The sequence below is a fragment of the Lithobates pipiens genome, unplaced genomic scaffold, assembly GCF_037356315.1.
Source record: "Lithobates pipiens isolate NorthernLeopardFrog02 unplaced genomic scaffold, aLitPip1_a1.2 Scaffold_16, whole genome shotgun sequence".
In the NCBI taxonomy this organism is placed as follows: domain Eukaryota; kingdom Metazoa; phylum Chordata; class Amphibia; order Anura; family Ranidae; genus Lithobates; species Lithobates pipiens.
Window position 1 is genome coordinate 496706343 of NW_027507748.1, and position 18122 is coordinate 496724464.

The following is an 18122-nucleotide window of genomic DNA, read 5'->3' on the forward strand; positions in this document are numbered from 1 at the left end:
CTGCGGCGGTCGGTTTTCGTTCGGGAGCGATCCCGGACGAGGGGACGGCCATTCATTCATGGCCACCCCCTCGCGATCGCTCCCGACGAATGGAAATCCCCGGTGACATCACTTCCTCTCCTGTAATGTAAACACAGGAGAGGAAGTGATGTATTCTCTCCTCCGTGTCGGTATTTTTCGTTCCGACACGGAGGAGAGCGGATCAGTGAGTTGCACCAACACATCCCACACACAGTAGAACATGCCAGGCACACTCACACCCCCCCTTTACCCCCCGATCACCCCCCCAATTACCCCTGCCCCCCCAGTCACAGTGACACCAATGTCATTTTTTTTTTTTTTTTTTTTTTTTTTGCATTGGTGTCATTTGTGACTGTAATAACTGTTAGGGCAGTTAGGGTTAGCCCCCTTTAGTTCTAATGTACCCCCCTAACCCCCCCAATAAAGGTTTAACCCCGTGATCACCCCCCGTCGCCAGTGTCACTAAGGCTGGGTTCACATTGCAGCGGTTTATGAGAACGAATGTGATTCGCACCGCACTGCAGTGCAAATCACATCCGATCTCTGTGCGATTCGAGTTCAGCCATTCGCCGCACCCGCCGCACCCGCCACACCCGCCGCACCCGCCGCAAATTCGCACGGGACCCTTTTTTTGGCCCGCAGCAGAATCGGATCGCATGGGTGTTCACACCATGCGATCCGAGTTTGCAGATCGCACTGCGATATGCGAACTGATCTGGGGGTGTCAGTAACATTTCACTGACACTCCCAGCAGTTCGCATAGGGCAGTGTGAACTGCCGCCGGGAGGCATGCGATGCGGGAACCCGCCGCGGATTCGCGGCGTTTCCGCATCGCTCCAGTGTGAACCCAGCCTAATAAGCGATCATTTTTCTGATCGCCGTATTAGTGTCACAGGTGACGCTAGTTAGGCAGGTAGGTATTTAGGTTCGCCGCAGCTTTTTATAGCGCTAGGGACCCCCATATACTACCGCATAAAGCCCCCTGATTGCCCCCTAGTTAACCCTTTCACCAGTGATCACCATATAACTGTTACAGGTGACGCTGGTTGGTTAGTTATTTTTTTATAGTTTCAGGGCACCCGCCATTTATTACCTAATAAAGGTTTAACCCCCTGATCACCCGGCAGGTGTCATTTGTGACTAATAACTGTTAGGGCAGTTAGGGTTAGCCCCCTTTAGTTCTAAGGTACCCCCCTAACCCCCCCAATAAAGGTTTAACCCCGTGATCACCCCCCGTCGCCAGTGTCACTAAGGCTGGGTTCACATTGCAGCGGTTTATGAGAACGGATGTGATTCGCACCGCACTGCAGTGCAAATCACATCCGATCTCTGTGCGATTCGAGTTCAGCTATACAGATAGTATGGCTGAATTCGTGTCGCACCCGCCGCACCCGCCGCAAACTCGCACGGGACCCTTTTTTTGGTCCGCAGCAGAATCGGATCGCATGGGTGTTCACACCATGCGATCCAAGTTTGCAGATCGCACTGCGATATGCGAACTGATCTGGGGGTGTCATTAACATTTCACTGACACTCCCAGCAGTTCGCATAGGGCAGTGTGAACTGCCGCCGGGAGGCATGCGATGCGGGAACCCGCCGCGCATTCGTGGCGTTCCCGCATCGCTCCAGTGTGAACCCAGCCTAATAAGCGATCGTTTTTCTGATCGCTGTATTAGTGTCACAGGTGACGCTAGTTAGGCAGGTAGGTATTTAGGTTCGCCGCAGCTTTTTATAGCGCCAGGGACCCCCATATACTACCGCATAAAGCCCCCTGATTGCCCCCTAGTTAACCCTTTCACCAGTGATCACCATATAACTGTTACAGGTGACGCTGGTTGGTTAGTTATTTTTTTATAGTTTCAGGGCACCCGCCATTTATTACCTAGTCTCACTAGTGTACCCCTAAATTTAGGGGTGTCTACTTTCTAAAATGGGGTCATTTGGGGGGGGGGGTTTGTGCCATCTTGGCATTTTATGGCCTTCAAAACTGTAACGCCCTTAGAAAGCCTGAAGGCGGTGCTTGGTTTTTGGGGCCCCGTACGCGGCTAGGCTCCCAAAAAGTCCCACATATGTGGTATCCCCGTACTCAGGAGAAGCAGCAGAATTTATTTTGGGGTGTCATTTCACATATGCCCATGGCATGCGTGAGCAATATATCATTTAGTGACAACTTTGTGAAAAAAAAAAAAAGTTTGTAATTTTCCCGCAACTTGTGGCAAAATATAAAATATTCCATGGACTCAACATGCCTCTCAGCAAATAGCTTGGGGTGTCTACTTTCTAAAATGGGGTCATTTGTGGGGGTTTTGTGCCATCTTGGCATTTTATGGCCTTCAAAACTGTAATAGGTAGTGAGAAGTGAACTCAAAAAATTACGCCCTTAGAAAGCCTGAAGGCGGTGCTTGGTTTTCGGGGCCCCGTACGCGGCTAGGCTCCCAAAAAGTCCCACATATGTGGTATCCCCGTACTCAGGAGAAGCAGCAGAATTTATTTTGGGGTGTCATTTCACATATGCCCATGGCATGCATGAGCAATATATCATTTAGTGACAACTTTGTGAAAAAAAAAAAAAAAAAAAAAAGTTTGTAATTTTCCCGCAACTTGTGGCAAAATATAAAATATTCCATGGACTCAACATGCCTCTCAGCAAATAGCTTGGGGTGTCTACTTTCTAAAATGGGGTCATTTGTGGGGGTTTTGTGCCATCTTGGCATTTTATGGCCTTCAAAACTGTAATAGGTAGTGAGGCGTGAAATCAAAAATTTACGCCCTTAGAAAGCCTGAAGGCGGTGCTTGGTTTTCGGGGCCCTGTACGCGGCTAGGCTCCCAAAAAGTCCCACATATGTGGTATCCCCGTACTCAGGAGAAGCAGCAGAATTTATTTTGGGGTGTCATTTCACATACGCCCATAGCATGTGTGAGCAATATATCATTTAGTGACAACTTTGTGTAAAAAAAAAAAAAAAATTTTTTTTTTGTCATTATTCAATCGCTTGAGGCAAAAAAATAAAATATTCAATGGGCTCAACATGCCTCTTATCAATTTCCTTAGGGGGTCTACTTTCCAAAATGGGGTCATTTGGGGGGGTTTTGTACTGCCCTGTCATTTTAGCACCTCAAGAAATGAGATAGGCAGTCGTAAACTAAAAGCTGCGTAAATTCCAGAAAACGTACCTTAGTTTGTAGATGTGACAACTTTTGCGCAAACCAATAAATATACAATTATTGACTTTTTTTTTACCAAAGACATGTGGCTGAATACATTTTGGCCTAAATGTATGACTAAAATTGAGTTTATTGGATTTTTCTAATAACAAAAAGTAGAAAATATCATTTTTTTTCAAAATTTGCGGTCTTTTTACGTTTATATCGCAAAAAATAAAAATCGCAGAGGCAATCAAATACCATCAAAAGAAAGCTCTATTTGTGGGAAGAAAAGGACGCAAATTTTGTTTGGGTACAACATTGCATGACCGCGCAATTACCAGTTAAAGCAGCGCAGTGCCAAAGTGTAAAAAGACCTCTGGTCATTTACCAGCAAAATGGTCCGGTCTGAAAGTGGTTAAAAAGGTTTTCCATTTGAAAAAAAAAAATGGATCTCTGCTTCACACTCCTGAATGTAGTAACCTGGAACATGCTTCTGTTCCTACAGCTTCATGTAGAAGACAAGTTGTAACTGATGGTCCCGGCCATCAAAAAATATAAGAGCTACAGTAAGAGGTCCTACTGTATTGAGGGGACATATAAAAGACTCTTCTATTGATGGAAATTGAAAAACATATGGTATGATATCTGTAGGTGTAATGTGTTATTTAAATGTATCCTCTTCAATTAACCACTTGCTGCCCGCCCACCGTCAAATGACGGCTGGGCGGTTTGACTCTCATTCTGGGTGGACATCATATGACGGCCTCCCACAATGACTGCTCTCGCACACCCCGGGGTTGCTAGGAAATGACTCAATCCCGATCTGTGAAAAAAGCTACGGCTCTTTAATCATGTGATCAGCTGTGTCCAATCACAGCCGGTCACATGTAAACACAGAGATGCCAGTAATCGTCTCTCTTTGCCTCACACTGACAGAGTGTGAGGAGAGGAGAGCTGATCAGTGGCATATCCTCACAGAGGACAGCTAGGTATGTAATCAGGGCACTGATCATTAGTGCCCTGATTATAATTAAGTGTCCACCAATGCCAGCAATTATTGCCCACCACTGCCAGCAATTAGTGCCAACCAGTGCCCACAATTGCCACCAATCTGTGCCCACAAGTGCCAGCAATCAGTGCCCACAAGTGCCAGCAATCAGTGGACATTAGTGATGCCAGTCAGTGCTGGTTATCAGTGCTGCCCATTAATGCCCATCACTGCTGACCATCAAAGCTCATCACTGCTGCCCATCAATGCCACCCATCAATGCCCATCAGTGCCATCCATCAATGCTGCCAATATGTGCCACGTATCTTTGCCCACCAGTGATGCCTATCTGTGCCCACCAGTGCCACCTATCTGTTACCACCAGTGCTGTCTATCTGTGCCCAGTGCCCACCAGTGCCACCCATCAGTGCTGCCTATCAGTGCTCATCAGTGCCACATATCAGTGCCACCTATCAGTGCCCATAAGTGCGGCGTATTCGTGCCTCCTCATCAGTGCCACCTAATCTGTGTCCATAAGTACCGTCTCATCAGTGCCCATAAGTGCCACCTCATCAATGCCCATCAGTGCAGCCTGCATCAGTAAAAGAGATGTACTATGTCTCTTCTGCATTAACGTTTCTTACCTGCTTCTCCATCACTATACACTGAGCTCAGTGCAAAATTCCAGCAAAACCGAGCTGATTGAACTCCAGCGCATGTGCCAGAGTGATGTCACCTTGGCCCAGCCAACTAAAATGGTTGGAGATTGGTACCTGGCCGAAGATGACAGCAGCCGGTGGGGAGCTCTGGGGCAGTGCAGCATGGGAGTAAAGGTAGGTGTAGTTCTGCTTTAAGATATATTCCATAATAATGGGCAGCAACCAAAAAGATTTTAATCAATATTTGTCAGTACTGTATAGATAAAAAATCATCTCAGCACTCACCTGAGCCTTAGTTTCGTGTTATGCCCCATACACATGATCGGAAATTTGGCTAGCAAAAGACAGATGAGAGCCTTTGGTCGGAAAATGCGACTGTGTGCATGCCCCATTGAACTTTTGCTGGCCAAATTCCCGACAGCAAAAGATTTGAGAGCAGGTTCTCAATTTTTCGGGTGGAAAAATTTCCGATCAGAAATTCCAATCGTCTGTACAAATTCTGATGCGCAAAATTCCTATGCATGCTTGGAAACAATTCGATGCATGCTCAGAAGCATCGAACTTAATTTTCTCAGCTGATCGTAGTGTTGTACGTCACTGCGGTTCTTGACGGTTGAAATTTCAGCAAACTTTTGTGTGACCGTGTGTATGCAAGCCAAGCTTGAGCGGAATTCCATCTGAAAAACCATCCAAGTTTTTTCCGACGGAAAATCCACTCGTGTGTACAGGGCATTAGGGTATTGTCAGGTTATTGTTTTAGTTAGATATTAGGTATTTCATTTAAGATCTCAGGCTAAGACTAGAGTTAGTGTTTAGGTGGAGGAGATGTGGTGTTACATGTAGGGTGGAAGTCAGGTATTATAAGTTTAAGTAAGGAGGTGAGGTAAACACTACAAAACAGAAAATCACAAAAAGCTTTCTCAAGGCATTTCTCATGATTCAGGCAAGTTTTGGTCTGAAATGTTGGTGTTCTCTTGATCTGTATGAATCTGTATGGATCTGTAAGAATTCTGTAATATGCATGTGAATGTCCTTACCTGTACAAGTTCACTAACAGAATAGTTTGATTCCTTTATCCTTTAGAGGCACATTTCTTGCATCAGCACTTTATAACACATTTTATGCTGATGTTCACACATTCATGCTGCTAGACGGCAGGTGCTTGTTTACAAATCAGTTAACATTTATCAACCTCATAAACGTTATCGCTATATACATTCTGATGCCTCTATATCTTATATTTTTTTATTGTATGGCCGTATTCGTATTTATACAATTATACCTCTTCCCATTATGTTATTTATTTGTATATTGCTGTAAAAAGTAGAATTTAATGTAGAAATGATTATGGTGTACACTCTGTTTCTTAAGATTATATATACTAGATTTATAGAATGGCTGTATCTATTAAATGAACAATGTTAAATGCTGGTATGGTTTGTTTCCCTGTCTTAAGTACTCAGTGAATTAGGTGTGCAGTGTCTAACAACCTCCTTAGATTTCTTATGCCTCCTTCTACTACAACTGTCACAAAGCCAAGAAAAAAGGTCTTGATTTGCTACATTTTTTGAAATGTAAAATATGAGCACGTGGAGAATTCAATGATGAAATTTAGATCATGCTTCTAGGATCCATAAAATGTATAACACAGCTTAAGGCTAAAGTGTCAACTTTACATGGACTTAGCCTTGAAAAATCCGCTAATCAGGTCACTAGTAACTATTTTTTTTAAATTCTAACGGTAACAAAACTCTTGCTTTACCAGATTCTATACCTACCCATTTTCTCTGGGTTTCATGTCAATGTTAATGCTGTAGAAACTTATTAAATATAGCCTAATCTGTCATACTAGAACATGGACAAATCAGAAAAACGTATGATGACTTTGATTAATGTATCTCTGTGTCATGAGCCAAGATTGAGAGGTAAAAGTGACAACAATTAGAACCTTTATAGACATTAGCATTAGGTATAGATTTAATTTGCCGACATAAAACCACTGTTGATGGTTATGATTAAATGTTGTGTCATTCTATCCCTCAGCTTTCTTGCTTCTTCACTTCTGGGGATATCAACACTAGTAATTGTCAGGCAAGGCGCAATTGATTATCCTCAAAATTTGTTCTAGCTATTGACCATAATGGAATAAAAATTGTGCCGCTAAATTATTCAGAATGAAAACATACACAGGAGAAATCGATATGGCACATCTGATATAAAAGGCAAATTAACACTGGCTATATAGGGAAGGGAAATTCTGCTTATTCATAGAGAAATATTTAATTCACGTGGTTTTTCTTTATCTAAGTGTGATTCATTGTGAGCCAATATAACAGAATATAAAATTGATATATAGCATATATATAGCTGATTAATCAAAACTAAAGAAAATAAAATGAAATACAATTTTTATTTAAAGTATATCTCAACCCAGGAATAAACTATGTAATATATTGCATCTTACCAGCACATCAGATGTGAGGCTGCATTCGTTTTAAATTTTTTTGGTTCTTTCGCCTTAATTTTACCTAGTGATCCTGCCAGTAATACACTTAAAAATACGCATTCTTGTTTATGTGTCTGTTCTCCTTTGTTACACATACGAACACACAGGGAAAGGTGTGGGATTCCTCTAAATCAAACTTTTCCAGCTGGGCTAGCTGACCTCTTTAGAAAACCAGAATAATTATAAAAGATATCAACTAACAGTATAATGTTTTGGTCCAATAAGTACAGGAAAGAGCCAAGGATGTATTCAACCCAAGATATTGACAGTCAGCAGCCTAGAAGAATATTGAACAAAAATGTCAAAATGAAACCAGACTTTTTTAAACATTTATTGTTGCCTTTTTTAGGCACGTTTAGGTATTTGTGGGCAAACAACAGTAAATAACAGTAATTGGTAGGGTCTGTAATAGGGTTTGTACTGACTCACCAAGGGACTCCAATGGATGCCTGCTGCCCTAAAAAAAAAAAAAAAAGTGCCAGGAATTCTATGTGTTTCAGCTCACTACACTAAAATGTACTTTTTCACTCTGTTGGATAGAGTGATCTCCTGCTTAACGGTAGTGGTGAGGTTTAGGTTTGGCCCAACGTAGGGTTCAACATGAAATTTGAATGTTTGTTGTTCACAGACTGGCCAAGCTATTAGGCTGCTTCACCAGCAGCAGACTGCAGCATAACTGGTTGTAAGGATTCCAGTGGCATCTTAACATTGTCTATCCCACTGCCTTCCAGCTTGTAAACAATTTGGTGAATATCAGAGAACTAGAGAAAGTGCAGTGAAGAGCAAAAAAAATGATGAGAACCATAGAGCAGTTTAGCTATGGGTCAATAAGACGGGATATGATCACCATATATAAAAATATATGTGCTCCATACAATGAACTTATGAAACTGTGAACATGTGAAATAGAATCTCTCAAGAACTAGTTCTGCCCAACTCAAAAGGTTGATTTAAAAAAAGACTTGGATGCATTCCTAAATGTACAAAATATAATTGCATACTAACATTTACAGGTAATAACACCGGGAGTAGTTTATCCAAGGAATATCTAATTGTCTCTTGCGGGATCAGGAAGGAATTCTTTTCCTCCACTGGGTCAGACTAGATAATGCATTTTTTATGTATTTTTTTTTTTTTGCCTTCCGCTTACTACTCTTGGTCAAAGGTGTCAAAGATGTCAAAGGTGTCTGTGGGACTAACTAAACAGGAGTACTACATACCCCTTATTTATTCATGTGGGGGGGGGGCAAAATATATGGACCCCCTTATTTTTAAATGGGACATCCAGATTCTGATAAGTAACTTGCCACAGAGGCCAAGGTTGTGGGGAAGAGCCACTTGTCCTCGTAAATTTGATGACAAGGTGCTTTGCTGGGGGGTTTTACATTTTTTTATTGGATTAGTACACTTCCATAGGGAAATGGCCATCTCCCTATGCCTTTTATTTGCCTGTTAGCCTTGAATATGGCCAGAGCTGATCTGAAGATTTGTGTCACGTACCTGGTTTGTGAACCTAACATGTGGAGGAGAGCCTCTCGAACCAAACTGGCTTGTGGGCCACCAAGGTTGAGACAACGGCCACAGAAGCACGGTGACATATGAGTGCCTAGGGTCAGTCCAGTATTAAGTATGGCTGGTTGTCTGTGGCTGGATGTGCAGAAGGCAGGTAGGTAATGGTTAGGCAGACCAGAGCTGCGGCAGGCTGGAATTGCAGCAGGAGCAGGAACGAAATGCGATTTTCAGAGCAGAGCCGTGGTGGGCTGGATGAGTAGGTGCAGGGTCAGGCAATGTTCAGGCAGATCAGCAGGCAGAAGAGAGTTGGGGTATCAAGCAGACAGCGTTAGTGAGAACAAGCCGGATCGAGATCAAAGGTCAGCACAGGTAATAGGTCAGAACACACAGAAGCTGCAAACCAAACAGCAAAGAGTCCTTAGTGCACACAGTTTAAATAGCCCCCGTGGCGCCATTGTTGGTGACAGGCGCGCTTGCGTGTATACGTGTGCACTTGCACCGACGTGCCACGAACGCGCATCCCTGTCCTGCAATTTCTGCTGCACAGCCATGCCTTTCCTGACATTGTCCCTCCCCCATTGCACCTCTGGATGCCCAACAGGCTCCTCCTTCATGGCTATGAAAAAACGCATACATCTAGTCCGCTGCGTGCACATTACTACTGGGTTCCAAATAGTTTTCCTACGGACCATAACCTCTCAATTTAATTAAGTACTGTATTTCCCCCTTCTCTTCCTGCAGTCTATGTAGACCGTGACTTCAAACTCCTCATTCCCATTAATGGTAATAGGTGCAGGGAGTCCTGAACTACAATTGGGAAAAGGATCTGGTACTGCTGGTTTCAACAGGGATATATGAAATACTGGATGTACTTTGAGGGACTATGGTAATTTTAATTCATAAGACATGTCATTCATTTTTCTCTTTACCAGAAATGGTCCTATGAATTTTAGTGCCAGCTTCTCAGATGGGAAAGTCATCCTTAAGTTCATTGTGGCAAGCCATACATGGTTCCCTGGTTGCAGCAACAGTTCCGCCCTTCCCCTCCTGTGTAAAATTCATTTGTTGTCCTCCTGAGCCTTCTTGACCACCTCCTGTAACAACAAGTTATAAGTAGAAACAAAAAAATTGGGATTGTTTGGCGGCAGAATGACTGGTGTTATTATATCCGAATTCTTCTAGTGGCAAAAGAGATACACAGTCATACTGGGCAAAGGACGTGAAACATTGGCTATATTGCTCCAGGGTTTGATTGGTCTGTTCTGTCTGCCCATTTGTCTGGGAGTGGTATACTAAAGAAAGAGAAAGTAAAATTTTTAAAGATCCATATAATGCCTTCCAAAACCTTGATGTGAATTGGACTCCACTGTCTAACACAATGTTCATCTGGATGCCGTGAAGTCTGACCACCTTCTTAATAAAGACCCAAGCGGTCTCAGCAGAAGATGGGGTACCCTTCAGGGGTAAGAAGTGCACCATTTTTGATAAATGATCCACCACTACAAAAATAGCAGAACAATCTTAAGAAGGTGGAAGCTCGACAACAAAGTCCATGGCAATCATCTCCCAAGGTCTATCAGGTACAGGTAAGGCTCTGAGTAAGCCCCAAGCTTTATTTTGGGTGTTCTTGCTCCAATTGTAGATAGTACATGCGTTGACATAAGCCTTGCATTCCTTCCCAAACCCAGGCCCACAGAATGTACGTTGTACCAACTCTATGGTCTTGTAGATTCCAAAATGACCTGCTAACGGGGTGTCATGGCAGGATCCTAGGACAGCCATTCAGGCAGTTTCTGGCACAAACATTTGCTCCCCTTACCACAGTAGGCCATTCCTTGCCTGAAATGTGACCCCTGGAGGACTGGATGTACCTGCCGAGGTTTGTGAAAAGAGAACCTTGAGAAAAAGAGTGGTGTGGTCTGAGACGTTTTGCAATTCGCAAATACTCAAGGTTCTTATGGTTTGTGAAGATTAATATTGGATGAGTGGCTCCTTCCAGCTAATACCTCCATTCTTCTAATACTGCTTTGATTGCCAGAAACTCCTGATCTCCCACATCATAATTCCTTTCTGGTTAGGTAAGCTTCCGGAAAAAGAATGCAACCAGATGGATCACATCTTTGGGGTCCTGTCACTGCGACATGACTGCTCCCACTGCACTTTCTGATGCATCCACTTCTAAGATGTAGGACAGAATGGAATGCGGATGACTTAGAACAGGCGCAGTAGTAAATCTTTCCTTCAAGGTTTCAAATGTGGTCTGTGCCTCAGTAGACCAGTGGAAATGGATGCCTTGTTTGGTAAGTTGAGTGATAGGGGAAATAATAGCTGAGAAGTTCCTGATGCACTTACGATAAAAGTTGGCGAAGCCTACAAAGCGTTTGATTCCCTTTTTATCGGTGGGAGCTGGCCAGTCCAGGATTGCAGATACTTTTTGGGGGTCTATTCTGATTCCATCAGTGGAAATAAGTAATCCAAGAATTGGATGCTCTGCTGCTCAAAGTCACACTTTCAGCTTTGGCGTAAAGTCCGTGCTGGCCTAGTCAGAGAAGTACACTCTTGATGTGTCCTCAGTGTATCTCTAATGATATGTAAAATATCAAGATGTCATCCAAGTATACAACGACAAAGATATCTAGGAAGTCTCTGAAGATATCATTGACAAAGTGTTGAAAAGTGGCTGGTGCGTTGCATATGCCAAATGGGATGGCCAGATACTCATAGTGACCGAAACGGGTATGAAAGGCGGTCTTCCACTCATTGCCTTCTCTGATAAAGACTAAGTTATAGGCTCCTCATAAATCAAGTTAGGTAAACACACTTGCAGACTTGAGTCACTGAAAGAGTTCAGGAACTATGGGCAGGGGGTAGCGGTTCTTTACTGTGATCTTATTTATGTCATGGTAGTCCACTCATTGCTTTAGTGACTGGTTCTTTTTATCCACAAAAAATATACCTGCTCAGGCTGGTGAAGTTGAGGGGCGAATGAACCCTTTACTTAGGTTCTCTTCAATATAGTTCTTCAGAACCTCTAACTCACGCTCAGACAGGGGGAAGATAAGTACAAAGGAAATTTCTCCCCTGAAGAAGTTCAATGGGACAGTCATATGGCCTGTTTGGAGGAAGGATATCTGCACTCCATTTACTGAATACATCCAGGTATTCATGGTAGCATTTGGGGACTACCTGTCACAGTTCGGCTTGTGATTCCAAGCATAGTAAAGAAGCAGGAGGTTGAGCCAGTGCTGGACAACACTGTTTCTGACAGTACGATGATAGGAACTCTATTCTTCCAGACTCCCAGTCAATATGTGGGTTGTGAGCCTGCAACCAAGGGAGGCCCAAGGTAACAGGGAAAAGTGGTGAAGAAATCACATCCAAGTGTAGTGGAGAGGTCTCCTGGTCACAAGTCCTGATTTAATGCAAGATCCGTCGGCCAGGAACACAGTGAGCCCTTGGTTCTTAAGTTGTAGTGGAATGTGCTGCTGGGCCACGATGGACAGATCAATGAAGCAGCTGCAAGCTCCCAAATCATTGTGGTCACTGGCATGGTTCTTTCTGGAAGCTGGAATTAGATAGGCAGAACTATGCGAGCTGAATTGGCAGATATGTTGGTTTGTTTAACTGAAGAAAGTGAAAGACATTTGTGTAGCTTAGCCAGACAGTTGCGTACGTAGTGAACAGACTCCCCACAGTAAAGACAGAGGTTGTTCAACCATCATCATTGGCATTCTTCAAAGGTTAGCGATGGGCAGATCAGGCCCAACTGCATCGGTTCAGGTGCTTCTGGAACAGATGGGGCAGGATTTCTAAACACAGGGTCAACAGGCATGGGTGCTTTGTTCAGTTTGGGTTTGACTGATGTTGGTCTGAACTGCTGCACAGATCTGGGTTTGCGTGACCGGCAATCAATCTGTATAGATAGTGTGATCAAAGTCTCTAATGTGCTTGGTACGCCTACCCAAGCAAGTTCATCTTTAAGTCCTTCTGAGACGACCAAACTGAACTGGTGACCCATGGCTGCATTGTTCCAGTAGGTATCTGCACTCTAATGTCAGAAATCCATGACGTAATCTTCGACCATTCTGCGGTCTTGCTGAAGGACATGCAAGGCTGTCTCAACAGTAGTGGTTCATTGCAGGTCATCGTACAGTTATGACATGGCTGTGAAGAATAATTGCAGGGTATTTAGCTGTGTGTTGTTTTCTTCCAGTAGGCGATGGGCCCAGGAATATGGTTCTCCTTGGAGCAGGGAAATAGTAAATCACACCTTTGTAGCTTCTAGAGAAAATGTCCTTGGCTGAAGAGCAAATAAGAGCTGACAAGCATTGCGGGAGGGCCTAAATTTGCTCTGATCACAGGAAAACCTCTCAGCGGCTGGTACTCGAGGTTCGGGAGATAGCATCATTACTGGAGAACTGGCAGAGGCCCCAGTGGATGTAGTAGGTGCTGATGTGGTAGTAGATGCAGTAGAAGTCGCAGTAGATGCGGCTAGTGCCTGAATACTACCCTAAGGAATATAGTCTGTATTCCATCATGTAATCCATGATTTTTAGCCTTTTTCTGTACAATTAGATAGATTACCGTATATTAGTCTAGGCCTACTTTATACCAATACATTTTTGTCATTGTATTAAAGCTTTCACTCATGGTCAAAGAACTCTCATTTAACAAAACATATTATCTGAGAGATATTTAATCTCAAATATAGTAAACGGGTAACACTACCCAGACAAGATCATGACCTAAGTTAACCTACAGGTCCCCCCTGTATATGGTTAGAATGATTAGACTTTGGAAACATTCTCTCAGTATCAATCTTCTTGTTATGGAACTGTAAAATGTGTTGGACAAAGAACATACAGAGTGAGTTTTTAATTTCACAGGAACATGGGCTTTCATTATTTCTTAAGATTAACATATTTGTGTACCATTGCAGCTTCCAGAGAACAACAAAATACCTTGTCTAATTTGATAAGGATTGTGTAAGATATTCATAGAACATTGTAGAAGTGGCTGATTAGTTAATCAGCAAATATATATTATTATCATGTTAACTGATATAGAATAGAAAATAAATATGTGTCTGTCATATGCAGAATGTATGGATATTATTTTATTTTATGAGTGTACTACTGTTTGGAGTTGGATGAATCCTTGATTCTAAACTCTTTGTATTTGGAGAAAAGCACAGCTCTTATGTTGCATGATGGTATGAGGTTGCTCTCAGGAGTCAAAACGACTCACAGAAATGAAGTGATATACTCGTGGGAATTCCAAAGAGTCTGACTTGTAGAGAAAGGAAATAACTCCACTTTCCCAGATGAAAGTTATGTTTCAAATCAATAAACTACATCAATAATAATTACACAGTTCAGAGGTGTGCATTTTGCATTTTGTGCTGAATCTTATTATTTTATATGAAAAGTTGACTATGCAAATTAGCAATCAAAGATATTACAATTCTACAATGAAACTTCTAAAGGCTAAACACTTAAAAAAGCTGATGCAAGAAAGAGGGATTTGACTAAGCACTATTTGCTATAAATATAGAAGAGAATGAATGATGGAAACAATCTATATTAAATATTTTTTCAATACGGGCATATTTTTTTCTTGTGGAATTGTTTAACATATCAAAACAAAACTATTCCAAACTAAGTATGTAAAATACTATAAATGTAAATAATAAAATCAAAAGTGAGGCAAAATACAAGAAAAATAATGAAACATTCTAACTGACCTTATGGCCATCACATTTAAGCTAACAGATCCTAAATACAAATGTTTTCAGCTGTGTGCATTTACTATCAACATATATCACTGAATTCCAGCAGAAAAAAATACATTGTTTTCCACTTCAAGATCTGTAAATGAAAATTGTAAAAGGATATCTTATACCAGGGTTACTTATGCTAACGTATCAAATTGTTTGTTTATTGCAGATCTGAGATGAAAAAATGGATTAACATGGCTACCTTCCCCTCTTCATCAAAAATGGATTCATTTCTCCTTCTTTGTTTTTTCTCCTTTCTCATTGGTGGTAACTCAGATGGTCCAGGAGAATCAAGAGTATATGCTGCGGTGTAGATCTATTTATGTATTTAAGTGTGTTTTAGAGGACAGATCCATTCATGTACCTAATGTATTTTTTTTATGTAATTATGTGTACCTGGAAAATGTTTTGTATTTTTATGAATGATTTGCAAATTGTTTTGCAAAGTATGTAAGATTTTTTAAATGTGTAAAAATGTAATAAGAACAATTTAAAACAAAAATGGATTAATTGTCTATGAACATGCAATACAATATACAAAAGAAAATTTGAGGATAAATAAAATATCATCAATAAACCTTACTGGCAACATGTACACCATAATCATTAGAAGTTGTTCCTCAAACATAGACGTATACTGTATATATTTTCCTATTTTTTTATCTAATTTTCTATTTCTTGTGCCCGATGCCTACAGTTTATAATATAAGAGCTCACATATGCCCTCACATAAACAGAAAATAATTTTGCTGTATAAATGAAACTCAAAGTCCAGCTTCAGTTAAAAAAAATATATGTGTGTTTGAAAAAAAAAAATGTGTGTGTGTATGCGCGTGTGAATGAAGATATTCAGCTGCTGCACTGAAACTGAACAAATTTTTCTAATATAAATGATCAAACAGTTCAGAAAAAACATTCTATCTATCTATCTATCTATCTATCTATCTATCTATCTATCTATCTATCTATCTATCTATCTATCTATCTATCTATCTATCTATCTATATATCTATGTAACCTATATAGGTATTTGGGGACTTTGTACATGTTCAGAATAAACAGGCATGTCCTTCCTGGCTGACCTACATACATTTAACTTGTGTAATTTTTAATCCTTATACAGACATCGCAAACTGAGCCAAAAAGTATTATGTGGATCATATTTATTTAAATGGTATATATTACCAATTTGCTCTCTTGTATAATTTGTCCTAAAAACTATTTTGTGGTACCACAGTAACCAATATAGTTTGAAACCTGGTGATTATAAGGCAACACGGACCATATTTAGGACAATTGAAGCTGTTCATTATTACAACTACTTGGTTTAATCTCATTAGCTATATAAGCCTAAATTCACATTGTAGCGGGTCTGGGAATGCATATAAAATGCACATGTGCCCTGAAGCGCAGGCAAATTGCTTTGATTTTTGTATATGAGCAAGGGTGCCATTCATTCGTAATGGCACACCCATGCATCAGAAAATGCAGCAAGCCATTGTGTTTTAAAAAAAGGGTCAGGGGCTTTTCCCCTGTATGTCCTGCAGATACACATGAAAAGGCTGCTGTGCCAGTGCAAACTAATATTCCTACCACAGATGTACTTGCACACACCCTCTAGGACCCATTTGAGAAGAAGCCAATAAACTTAGCAGCATGGGTTTTGCTTTGTTGTAGCAAAATAATGTAGGACATGGTAAAACCAACACATACACGGGGCATTACAGGAAACTCCCAGTGTTGCCAGAAATTTGACCAAATAACCCCATTGGTTTATTACTTTTCTTACAAAAAGTAAATTGATACAGAGAAGTGATTAGTAAATATTCTTGAGTTCAAGTCAAGGGCAAGTTTGCTGAAGGGTTTTAAAAAAATACACAAATTGTTAACTTTAACGTGAACCCCATTGAAGTCAATAAGAGTTAAACCTTGAAAAATAATTCTCTCCATTTTCAAGGCTAATTGGCAAGGGATTGACAAACAAAAGGCATGGGTAGCTGGGCACTTCCAATGGTATTTATCAATGCAAAAATGAATTCAACCTTAAAATTTCCCCATTACAATAAATAAAATGCTTGGGGGAGGCCTTAAACCTGCCTGTGAAGTGGCACAGCTATAGTACACCAAAATGACATGTACAAAGAAAAAAAATTAACTGCTGACCAGCTAATAGCAGATTTTTAAGGGAACTCAATGAAAAACAATACAAAAAGGTATAGGACCCCCCCCCCCTCCAATTACCTAGCAGAATCCTAGGGTCTGATATTAATTTTTAGGGGTGAACAATCCCAAAAAAGATGAAAAAGCAGGGGGTCCCTCCCAAAATCAAAATCAGGTTATAATATGAGCATATAGCCTGTCTAACCCGAACATGGTGGTGGTGGGCGCAGGGGACAGTTAGCATGAGACCCCTGCTCCTGAACTATACCAGCCCACATTATCACAACATGGGAAGGGTACATGCTGGGGAGGGCTCTGAGAAACAATCTTGTCCCCTTGCTGACAAGGACACGGGTCTCTATCCCTGGCCCAGTAGATATGGGAGTCTGTGTGTGGGGGGGGGGGGGTTAATTGATATCTTTAAACTAAGGTGGCTTTCAAATATATGGCCCCCCCCCACACGTGAATGAGTAAGAGGTATATAGGTATCGTACCACAAAAAATTAAGTAGTTAAAATAAAACACACTCAAACTATTGACAAAGTCCTTTATTAAAAGAAAAAGTCCTTAGGTATAAATCCATCATATTGTCCTGTGATGCAGACCCATCATAAATTATAATTAATGATGCCCAGGGATTGCCCAGGGGCTGCTCCGGAAAAAAACCTCCAACCCACTTATGAGATAGTTAGAGCTTCTGTAACTGAAGCAAAGATATAATTCCTGTTTTCTTCTCTCACCTTGCTAACACATTCCATGTGCATAACACTGCTATAGCTGAATATGGGATGGACTGGAGATTTGGCTTTGTATCAATCTCCTCAGTTCTACCGCTACTTTCTAATTTCATCAGGAAATGTATACATTCCAATTTTTTGCCTGATTTAAATTTTGGCTAGAAATATTCAGAATATATAAATGTTGATAGAAAAATCCAGACTGCATAAATGTTAGGGATGAGTAAATTGTGCAGCAAAAATTATTTATTTTTCTGTTGGTGAAATTTTGGCGAAACAGAATGATCAAAAGAAATTTATTTTGGAAAAAATGATTTACACTTTTTTTATGTAAGGGTGTATGTTGGCAGATTCATTAAATTCATTTAGTGTTCTTTGTGTTTTTAAATTTTTTGTGCGTTTTTGATTTTTTGTGCACTGTTGCTTTATAATTCACGGTCTGTTTTTTCTTTCTATAAAAAAGTAAAATTATGAGGCTCAGGATAAGCTGCAGTTTTAGCACAAGTACAGATCCAAGTCAGTTAGCAGGACCTTTCAAAACTCTCAGGAGCCATTTAAAGCCCATTACTTCCTTAAAGCGGAGGTCCACCCTAAAGTGGACCTTCCGCTCATCGGA

General features: G+C 41.1%; 1 long non-coding RNA gene across 1 annotated transcript in view; it reads left to right on the forward strand.

The window, feature by feature from the left end:
* Positions 1-17847, forward strand: part of LOC143983410 (uncharacterized) — a 99647-nt gene extending 81800 nt beyond the window's left edge. Inside the window, exon 4 of the long non-coding RNA XR_013274605.1 lies at positions 14779-17847. This is a non-coding gene — a long non-coding RNA (uncharacterized LOC143983410). The remainder of the gene's footprint in view (positions 1-14778) is intronic.
* The last annotated feature ends 275 nt before the right edge of the window (positions 17848-18122 follow it).